Consider the following 12,051-nt stretch of genomic DNA (forward strand, 5'->3'; position numbering starts at 1 on the left):
GGACAAGGTAAGGAAACATAAGCATTGAAGAGGGGTAAGCATTTGTTGTATGAGGTTATGGGAGGTCCTGTCTCAAGAAAGAGGGTCGCACAGACCCCTGGGAAGACTGGGCTCTGTGCACTGGAGCTGGTGGGTAGAGATATGGGGATCATAGGCCTGATTTCCGGAGTGTGGCATGGAATTGTGCTGGGTGTGTATCTTAGTCTGTTTTGTGCTGCTATAACAGAATAGCTGAGATTAGGTAATTTATAATGAACAGAAATTTATTTTTTATGGTCCTGGAGTCTAAGTCCAGAATCAAGGTTTGGCATCTTGTGAGGCCTTCTTGCTGCATCATTACATGGCAGAAGGTGAGAGGGAAAGAGGTAAAGTGCACACAAGAGAGAGAAGAACAAATGTGTTCCTCTATAGTGAACCCATTCCCATGATAATTAACATACTTCCACAATCATGGCATTAATTCATTCATGAAGTCAGAGTCATCATGGCCTAATTACCTCTCCAGAGACCCATCTCTTAGTACTGTTACAATGGCAATTAAATTTCAACATGAGTTTTGGAGGGAACATTCAAACCATAGCAGCGTGCCATTCTTCATGTTCACCTCTGAGCATACTCCCGCCCTTGCTGTTTCTGTCCTTGAGGCTTTGCCTTTCATCCCCAAGCCTGGCCTCAGCCCATACTCTATTGTACCAATGCCAAAAATTGAGGTTTAAAGTCTCACTGAGTAATTCTTAACCAAAGATATATTGTAAACCAATAGTCACTGAATTCTACTTGCTCACCTGTGGATATTAGTTGGGTATGTAAGTTAGTGTTTGCTGCTTAAAATAGCAACTGTTTATGAGCTCACAATTCTGTGGGTTTGCAATTTGGACTGGGATCAGTGGGGTGGTTCTTCTGCTCTCAGTTGGGCTCACACATTCAACTGCAGCCAACTTCTGTTTTGGCTCAGGCTGGCTGGTCTAGGGCTAGGATGGCTTATCTCTACTTTGTGTGGTCCCTCATTGTTGGCAGGCTAGCACAGGCTTGCTTACATGGCAGCCCCACAGGGCTCTGAGGGAGCAAATAAGAGCATGCATGGCTTATTGAGGCCTAAGCTCAGATCCCAAACTCCATCACATCTATTACATTCTGTTGGTCAAAGCAAGTCGTCACAAGGGCTAGTGTATGAACCACACAACTATGAATGAGAAAGGAGAGAGATATTTCTTCATCCAGGGGCCTGTTTTTTATAGGCCCTCAGTCTGCTCCTCTCATTCCCAGCAGTAGTGGGTTCCATGGAGACCTCTGTCTTCTGCCCTTGGACTAGACAGCTGTGTCTGTGAGCTCTGTGACCATTTTTTTCAGACAGGCTTCATAGAAGCTCTCAGAGACATGTTTTTGCTTAAGAGCCTTTTGATTTTCTTGGTCAGTTGTCATAGCTGGAGCTTTTTGGCAAGGCTTCAGCCATTCATGTGTAATCCTGTGCACTGATTAATGGAGGTGGTTTCACTTTTATTGTCCCTCTGTGGCAGCCTGTCTCCCCAGTGGCTGGGACAGAAGCTGCTCACAGGTCTGTGGCTATTGATGGGCAGAGCCAGAGACCTGCTGTGCTCATTCCGGGACATGGTGGGGATGGAGGTATGGGTCACATCCTGCTCTATGACCTTGGCCAACAGTTTTAACTTTTCCTAACCGCCTCCCAAAGTGTCATTTCCCTCATATTTATAAATCATATGATAAGACTCCCTTTTGCTATCGTCAGTTTGTCCCGCTACTGGACCATCAGCATACAAACATGCTATCATTGTTCCTATCGTAAAATGTTGATCTTCTCTTGACTCCATGTCTCTTTTCCCACTACTCTTCAGCGATGAACTCTTTAAAAATATAACTATACTCACTATCCCAATATGTAGGCTTCCATTTCCCCTTAAAGCCTCTCTGATCAGGACTCTTCCTCACCTCCTCTGAAACTGCTCTTGGCAAGGTCAGTTGCTAAGGCCAGTGGTGATTCTCTGTCCCTATCTGATTCTGCACAGGTGGTCATTTTCTCCTTGAGAAACTTTCCGCTCACTTGGCCCTCTCCTCCCTTCTTGCTGGCTGGTTCATCCTCATTTCCCTGACCACTGAATATTGGAGGGCCCCAAGGTTCAGGCTCCAGGCCTTTCCTCTTATGTATGTCTCCTTGGTGATCTCATCCTGCCTCATGGGTTTAAACACCAGCTGTATGCCAATGACTCTCATAATTATGTCTCCAATTTAGACCCTTTCTGGTCGTCAGACTCACAAAACCAACGGATTGTTCAACATCTCCGATTGGATGGATGTGTAACTGGCATCTGAGTTTAGCATGTTCAAGTCTGAATCCCGGTGTGCCCCCAACCTGCTCCTCTCACTGTTGCCCCCATGTTGGTTAAAGGCAAAGTCATCTTGCAAGTTCTTGCCTGCAATCCTCTCTCTCTCTCTCTCTGTGTACACACACACACACACACACACACACACAACTTTTTTCTTACACAAAAGTTGGCATACTATTTGCATTGTTCTGTATCTTGCTTTTCTCACTTAACAATATATTCAGGAGGTCACTTCAGTTCAGTGAGATCTTCCTCATTCTTTTTACAGCTGCATTAGTATTTCATTATATAAATGTACTATAATGTATTCAACCAACCAGAGTAATACTTTAATACTTGATGAACATTTGAGTTGTTTCCAGTCTTTTGATATTACAAATAAGGCTGCAATTAATGTCCTTGTATATATGTTGTTTTGTACTTTGGAAGGATGTCTTCGGGGCAGGTTCCCGGAATTGTGATTGGAGGAAGCTGTCAAAGGAATCTGAGCAGTTGCACAAGGTTTGTGTCCCAATGCAGCTGCAAGGGAGGGCATATTCTCCAATGCTCAGTTTAGATATGGTGAGAAAGCATAAGGAGAAGGAAGAATCTCCCAGAGCACAGGGCCAAGAGCCTAAAAACAATACTCAGGGAGCACCCCCACCCCACCCCCTGCCACCACCCAGGGAGCAGATCTGGACCTAATCATGAAACAGTTCCCATCTCTAGGGTGGGAAAGCCTTGCAATAGCTGCTCATCAGGATTTCCAAATTGCTAGAGTAGTGCCTGTTCTGTTTTTATTTTTCCCTTTTGGAATTGGCCTCTTGGCTCTGTTGAGTTCAACTATATCTTTATTGATTTTTCTATCTGCTGTATCTGTCAATGTGTAATAGAGGGGTATTGAAGTCTCCAACTATAATGGATTCATCTATTTTTCCTTGCAGTTCTATCAGTTTCTGCCAGGTGTATTTTGATGCTCTGTTGTTAGTTGTATACACGTTAAGAACTGTTATGGCTGCTTAGAGGATTGACCCCCTTATTATTATGTAACGGTCCTCTTTATTCTTGATAATTTTCATTGCTTTGAAGTCTGCTATGTCTGAAATTAATATAACTACTCCAGCTTTTTTTAAAATTTTCAATTTTGTGGGTACATAGTAGGTATATATATTTATAGGGTACATGAGATATTTTGATACAGGCATATCATGTGTAATAATCACATAAGGGTAAATGTATCCAGCACCTCAAGCATTTATTCTGTCTTTGTGTTACAAACAATCCAATTACGTTCTTTTAGTTATTTAAAAATGTACAATACATTATTGTTGACTGTAGTCACCCTGTTGTGCTATCAGATAGTAGCTTATTCTTTCTATTTAATTATATTTTGTACCCATTAACCATCCCCTCTCCTATCTCTCCCACTATCCTTCCCAGCCTCTGGTAACCGTCATTCTACTTTCTGTCTCTATGAATTGGATTGTTTTAATTTTTAGCTCCCACAAATAAGTGAGAACATGTGAAGTTTGTCTTTCTGTGCCTGGCCTACTTAACATAATGACCTCCAGTTCTATCCATGTTGTTACAAATGACAGGGTCTCCTTCTTTTGTTATGGCCGAATAGTACTCCATTATGTATAAGTACCACATCTTCCTTATCCATTTGTCTGTTGATGGACACTTAGGTTGCTTCCAAATCTCAGCTATTGTGAATAGTGCTGCAATAAATGGGAATGCAAATATCTCTTTGATACATTGATTTCTTCGTATTTTGGGTATATACCTAGCAGGGGATTGCTGGATTACATGATAGTTCTATTTTTAGTTTTTTGGGGAACCTCCAAACAGTTCTCCATAGTGGTTGTACTAATTTACATTCCCATCATCAGTGTGTGATGGTTCCCTTTTCTTCACATGCTCACCAGCATTCATGATTGCCTATCTTTTGCATAAAAGCCATTTTAGCTGTGATGAGATGATATCTTATTATAATTTTGATTTGCATTTCTCTAATGATCAGTGATACTGAGCACCTTTTCATATACCTATTTGCTATTTGTATGTCTTCCTTAGAAATGTCTGTTCAGATCGTTTGGCCATTTTTAATTGGATTATTAGATTTTTTCCTATAAAGTTGTTTGAGCTCCTCATATATTCTGGCTATTAATCCCTTGTCAAATGGATAGTTTGTATATATTTTCTCCTATTCTGTGGGTTGTCTTTTCACTTTGTTGACTGTTTGCTTCATTCTGCAGATGCTTTTTAACTTGACGTGATCCCATTTGTCCATTTTTTACTTTGCTTGCCTGTGCTTGTGGAGTATTACTTAAGAAATCTTTGTCCAGCCTAATGTCTTGGAGAGTTTCCCCAATGTTTCCTTTCTACACTTTCATAGTTTGAGGATACACACACACACACACACACACACACACACACACACACATATATACATATTATTTTATTTTTGAGATGGTCTCTCATTCTGTCACCCAGGATGGAGTGCAGTGGCACGATCTTGGCTCATTGCAACCTCTGCCTCCCAGGTTCAAGCGATTCTGCTGCCTCAGCTTTCCAAGTAGCTGGGATTACGGATGCTTGCCACCACGCCCAGCTAGTTTTTGTATTTTTAGTAGAGACAGGGTTTCACCATGTTTCCCAAGCTGGTCTCAAACTCCTGACCTCAAGTGATCTGCCTGCCTTGGCCTCCCAAAGTACTGGAATTACAGGCATGAGACATCATGCCCAGCCTGAGGTCTTAGATTTAAGTCTTCAATCTATTTTAATTTTATTTTTGTATATGGTGAGAGATAGGGGTCTAGTTTTATTCTTCAGCATACGAATATCCAGTTTTCCCAGCACTATTTATTGAAGAGACTTTTTTTCCCCAATGTATGTTCTTGGCACTTTTGTAAAAAATGAGTTCACTGCAGATGTAGATTTGTTGCTGGCTGGTTCATCCTCATTTCCCTGACCACTGAATATTGGAGGGCCCTAAGATTCAGGCTCCAGGCCTTTCCTCTTTCTCATGTATGTCTCCTTGGTGATCTCATCCTGCCTGTTGGTTCCATTGGTCTATGTGTCTGTTTTTATGTCAGTACCATGCTGTACTATATACTGTGTAGTATAATTTGAAGTCAAGTAATGTGATTCTTCAGTTTTGTCGTTTTTGCTCAATATAGCTTGGCTATTCTGGATCTTTTGTGGTTACATATAATTTTAGCATTTTTTTTCTAATTTTAATTAAAAAAAAAAATTTTGTATAGGTGTGGTCTCACCATCTTGCCCTGGCTGGTCTGAAACTCTTGGGCTCAGACAGTCCACCTACCTTGGCTTCCTAAAGTACTGGGATTATAGGCATGAGCCACCTTGCCCAGCCTGTTTTTTCTATCTCTGTGAAAAATGTCATTGGTATTTTGATAGGGATTACGTTGAATCTACAGACTGCTTTGGGCAATATGAACATTTTCACAATATTGATTCTTTTAGTTCATGAACGTGAAATATCTTTCCATTTTTTGGTGTCTTCCTCAATTTCTTTCATCAGTGTTTTATAGTTTTCATTGTAGAGGTCATTCACTTCTTTCGTTAAGTTAATTCCTAGGTATTTAATTTTATTTGTAGCTATTATAAGTGGGATTACTTTCTTGATTTCTTTTTCAGATTATCTGCTGTTGGCATATAGAAATGCTACTGATTTTTGTATGTTGATTGATTTTGTATCCTGCAACTTTACTGAATTTATCAGTTCTAATAGTTTTTTGGTGGATTCTTTATGTTTTTCCAAATATAAGATCATACCACCTATGAACAATGATAATTTGACTTCTTCCTTTCCTTTTTTTTTTTGAGACAGAGTCTTGCTCTGTCACCCAGGCTGGAGTGCAGTGGCATGATCTTGGCTCACTGCATTCAAGCGATTCTCCAGCCTTAGCCACCCAAGTAGCTGGTATTTCAGGCTTCCACCACCACGCCCAGCTAATTTTTGTATTTTTAGTAGAGATGGGTTTTCACCATGTTGGCCAGGCTGGTCTCAAACTCCTGACCTCAAGTGATCTGCCTGCCTCAGCCTCCCAAAGTGCTGGGATTACAGTTGTGAGCCACCATGCCCGGCCTTCCTTTCCAATTTGGATGCCCTTTCTTTCTCTTGTCTAATTGCTCTAGCTAGGATTTCCAGAACTATGTTGAATAACAGTGGTGAAAGTGGACATTCTTGTTGTGTTCCAGATCTTAGAGGAAAGGCTTTCCATTTTTCCCCATTTGGTATGATACTAGCTGTGGATCTGTCATATATAACTTTTATTTGTTGAGGTATGTTCCTTCTATGCCCAGTTTTTTGAGAGATTTTGTCATGAAGGAATATTGAATTTTATAAAGTGCTTTTTCAGCATCAATTGAAACAATCATATGGGGTTTCCTTTATTCTGTTGATATAATGTATTGCATTAATTTATTTGCATATCTTGTACCATCCTTGCCTATTTGGTCATGATGAATGATCAGTGATGAATTTAATGTGTTGTTGAATTCAGTTTGCTAGTATTTTGTTGAAGATTTTTGCATCCTTGTTCATTGGGGATATTAGCTTGTAGTTTTCTTTTTTTGATGTGTCTTTTTCTGGTTTGGTATCGGGGTAATACTGGCTTCATAGAATGAGTTTGTAAGTATTCCCTCCTTCTCTATTTTTCAGAATGGTTTGAGTAGAATTGGTATTAGTTTTCTTTAAATATTTGATAAACTTCAGTAGGGAAGCCATTGGGTCCCTGGCTTTCCCTGGCTGGGAGACTTTTCAAATTTCTTCTTAATTTCTTCATTGATCCACTGGTCATTCAAGAGAATATTGTTTAATTTTCATGTGTTTGTATAGTTTCCAAAATAACTCTTGTTATTATTTCTAGTTTTATTCCATTGTGGTCTGGGAAGATTCTTTTTTTTTTTTAATTTTAAAGGCTTGTTTTGTGGTCTAGTGTATGGTCTATCCTTGAGAATAATTTAGGTACTGAGGAGAAGAATGAGCATTCTGCACCCATTGGAGGAAATGTTCTGTAAATATGCATTAGGTCCATTTGGTCTATAGTGCAGATGAAGTCCAGTGTTTCCTTGGTGATTTTCTGTCTGATGATCTGTACAGTGCTGAAAGTGGGGTGTTGAAGTCTCCAGCTATTTTTGTATTGAGGTGTATCTCTCTCTTTAGCTTTAATATTTGCTGTATATATCTGGGCGCTCCAGTGTTGGGTTCATACATGTTTACAATTGTTATATCCTCTTGCTGAATTGACCCCTTTATTATTATATAATAACCTTCCTTGTCTCTTTTTATAGCTTTTGTCTTGAAATCTTTTTTTTTTTTTTTTTTAGATGAGGTCTTGCTCTGTCACCCAGACTGGAGTGCAGTGGTGCCCTCTTGGCTCACTGCAACCTCTGCCTCCTGGGTTCAAGTGATTCTCCTGCCTCAGCCTCCCAAGTAGCTGTGACTACAGGAATGTGCCATCATGCCTGGCTAATTTTTGTATTTTTAGTAGAGATGGGGTTTTGCCATGCTGGCGAGACTGGTCTCAAACTCCTGACCTCAGGTGATCCACCCACCTTGGCCACCCAAAATGCTTGGGATCACAGTCATGATCCACTGTGCCTGGCCAGTTTTTCTCTTGAAATCTATGTTGTCTGATATAAGTGTAGCTACTCCTGCTGTCTTTTCGTTTCCATTGGTGTGGAGTATCTTTTTCCATCCCTTTATTTTCAGTGTATGTGAGTCTTTATAGGTGAAATGTGTTTCTTGTAAGCAATAGATCTTGTTTTTTTCTTTTTTTAAAATTCATTCAGCCACTCTCTCTTTTGATTGGAGAGTTTAGTCCATTTACATTCAATATGATTATTGGTAGGTAAGGACTTACTCCTGCCATTTTGTTACTTGTTTTCTGGTTGTTTTGTGGTCTTCTTTTCCTTCTTTCCTTGATTCTGTCTTCCTTTAAGTGAAGGTGACTTTCTCTGGTGATATGTTTAATTTCTTGCTTTTGTATATGTGGTATGTTTTTTGATTTGATACCATGAGGCTTGCAAATAATATCTTATAACCTATTATTTTAACCTGATGACAACTTAACACTGATTTCATAAACAAGGAAACAAACTAACAAACAAGCAAAGAGAAAACTAATAAAAACTCAGCAGTTTTATCTTCATCCCCCTACTTTTTAAACTTTTGTTGTTTCTATTTATATCTTATTGTGCTGTCTAGGTCTTGAAAAGTCATTGTAGTTATTATTTTTGATTGGCTCATTGTTTAGTCTTTCTACTCAAGATATAAGTAGTTTACCCATCACAATTACAGTGTTATAATATTCTTTTCTTTTCTGTTTTTTGAGATGGAGTCTTGCTCTGTTGCCCAGGCTGGAGTGTAGTGGCATGATCTTGGCTCACTGCAACTTGCATCTCCCAGATTCAAGCAATTCTCCTGCCTCAGCCTCCCAAGTAGCTGGGACTACAGGCACATGCCACCACATCTGGCTAATTTTATATTTTTAGTAGAGTTGGGGTTTTGCCATGTTGGCCAGGTTGGTCTCAAACTCCTGACCTCAAGTGATTCACCTGCCTTGGCCTCCCAAAGTGCTAGGATTACAGGTGTGAGCCACCACACCGGGCCTATTCTGTGCTTTTCTATGTAGTTACTACTCTCAGTGAGTTTTGTACCTTCAGCTGATTTCTTATTGCTTATTAACATTCTTTTCTTTCAGATTGAAGAACTCCCTTTAGCATTTCTTGTAGAACAGGTCTGGTGTTGATGAAATCCCTCAGTTTTTGTTTGTCTGGGAAATTATTTCTCCTTTTTGTTTGAAGGATACTTTCACTGGATACACTATTTTGGGAGAAAAGTTTTTTCCATCCACACTTTAAATATGTCATGTCACTCTCTTCTGGCCTGTAAGATTTCCACTGAGAAGTCTGCTGCCAGACGTATTGGAGCTCCATTGTATGGTTTTTTTTTGTTTTGTTTTGTTTTTTTGGAGATGGAGTCTTGCTCTGTCGCCCAGGCTGGAGTGCAGTGGTGCAATCTTGGCTCACTGCAAGCTTCACCTCCTGGGTTCACGCCATTCTCCTGCCTCAGCCTCCTGAGTAGCTGGGACTACAGTCGCCCACCACCACGCCCGGCTAATTTTTTGTATTTTTAGTAGAGATGGTTAGTGTTAGCCAGGATGGTCTCGATCTCCTGACTTTGTGATCCACCCGCCTCAGCCTCCCAAAGTGCTGGGATTACAGGTATGAGCCACTGCGCCTAGCCCTGTTTTTTTTTGAGATGCAGTTTCACTCTGTCACCCAGGCTGGAGTGAGGTGGCATGATCTCGGCTCACAGCAACCTCCGCCCCTAGGGTTCAAGTGATTCTCCTGTCTCAGCCTCCCGAGTAGCTGGGATTACGGGTGCCCACCACCACTGCCAGCTGATTTTTGTGTTTTTAGTGGAGATGGGGTTTCACCATGTTGGCCAGGCTGGTCTAGAACTCCTGACCTCAAGTGATCCACCTGCCTCAGCCTCCCAAAGTGCTGGGATTACAGGCGTGAGCCGCAGTGCCCAGCCTCCATTGTATGTTATTTCTTTTTTATGTATTGCTGCTTTTAGAATCCTTTCTTTCTCCTTGACCTTTTGGAGTTTGATTATTAAATGTCTTGAGGTAGTCTTATTTGGATTAAATCTGCTTGGTGTTCTGTAACATTCTTGTGCTTGAATATTGGTATCTTTCTCTAGGTTTGGGAAGTTCTCTGTTATTATCCCCTTGAATAAACTTTCTATCCCTATCTCTCCCTCTCTACTGCCTCTTTAAGGCCAATAAATCTTAGATTTGCCTTTTGGAGGCTATTTTCTAGATCTTCTAAGCATGCTTCATTCTGTTTTATTATTTTTTACTTTGTCTCCTGTAACTGTGCATTTTTAAATAGCCTGTCTTCAAGCTCATTAATTCTTTCTTCTGCTTGATCAATTCTGCTGTTAAGAGACTCTGATAGGCTGGGTACTGTGGCTCATATCTGTAATCCCAGCACTTTGGGAAGCCAAGGCAGGTAGATCACTTGAATTTATGAGTTCCAGACCAGCCTGGGCAACATGGTGAAATCCTGTCTCTACCAAAAATACAAAAAATTAACCAAGCATAGTGGTGTGTGCCTGTGGTCCCAACTATTCAGGAGGCTGAAGTGGGAGGGTCACTTGATCCCAGGAGGTAAAGGTTGCAGTGAGCCAAGATTGCACCACTGCATTCCAACCTGGGTGACAGAATGAGACCCCATCTCAAAAAAAAAAAAAAAAAAGAGAGACTCTGATATATTATTCTTCAGTATGTTCCTTGCCCTTTTTAACTCTAGAATTTCTGCTTGATTCTTTTTAATTATTTCAATTTCTTTGTTAACTTTATCTGATAGGATTTTGAATTCCTTTCCTGTGCTATTTTGAATTTCATTGAGTTTACTCAAAAATTCTAAATTCTCTGTCTGAAAGGTCACATATTTCTGTCTCTTCTTGATTGGTCACTGGTGCCTTATTTAGCTCAATTGGCGAAGTAATGTTTTCTTGGATGGTCTTGATGCTTGTGGGGTTTGTTGATATCTGGGCATTGAAGAGTTGGGTATTTATTGTAGTCTTCGAAATCTAGGCTTGTTTGTACTCATCCTTCTTCAGAAGACTTTCCAGGTATTCAGAGGGACTTGGGCATTGTGATCTAAATTTTTGGTCATAGCAGCCATATCTGTATGAGGGGGCACCCCAAGCCCAGTAATGCTGTGGCTTTTGCAGACTTGTAGAGGTACTGCCTTGGTGTTCTTAGATAAGATCTGGAAAGATTCACTGGATTACCAGGCAGAGACTCTTGTTCTCTTCCATTACTTTCTCCCAAACAAATGGAGTCTCTCTCTGCTGAGCTGCCTGGAGCTGGGGGTGGGGTGACATATGCACCCCTATGATTACAACTACTGGGACTATGCTGGTCAGGCCTGAAGCCAGCTTAGCACTGGGTCTCAATCAAGGCCCTCAGTAACCTCTGCCTGGCTGCCACCTATGTTTGTGCAAGGCCCTAAGGGCTCTACCATTAGCAGGTGGCAAAGCCAGCCAGGCTTGCGTTCTTCTCTGCAGGGCAGCACATTCCCCCTGTTCCCAGGTGGGTCCAGAGATGTCGCCTGGGAGCCAGGGCCTGGAGTTCTATGTTACTGTGGCTGAGCTTGCACCCAAGCTACAAGATGACATCCCACTCTTCCCTCACCTTTCTACAAGTAGAGGAGTCTCTTCTCATGGCCACCATTGTCCCAGGTGAGTACTGCCTGGCTACCCCTGATATTCACTCAAGACCCAAAGGCTCTTCAGTCAGCTTGTAGTGAATGCTTCTAGACCTAGGACTCTCCCTTCAGGGCAGTGGGCTCCCCTCTGGCCCAGAGCAGGTCCAGAAATATCATCCAAAAGCCAAGGCCTGAAATCAGGAACCCTATGAGCCTACCTGGTGCTCTACCAAACTGTGGCCAAGCTGGTACGTAAGCTGCAAACAAAGTCCCCTTTATTCTTACCTCTCCTTTTCTCAAGCAGAAGGAATCTCTCCCCATAGCCGCTATAGTTTCAAATGTGCTGGGTTATAGCTGAAGCCAGCACATCTCTGAGTCTCACCTAAGGCCCATGGTGAGTACTGCCTGGCTGCCACTGCTGATTTTTCAGACCCCAAGGGATTTTTATTTAGCAGGTGATGAGAGATGCCAGGAC

Source organism: Pan troglodytes, chromosome 2 (genome assembly GCF_028858775.2).
Source record: "Pan troglodytes isolate AG18354 chromosome 2, NHGRI_mPanTro3-v2.0_pri, whole genome shotgun sequence".
Taxonomy (NCBI): domain Eukaryota; kingdom Metazoa; phylum Chordata; class Mammalia; order Primates; family Hominidae; genus Pan; species Pan troglodytes.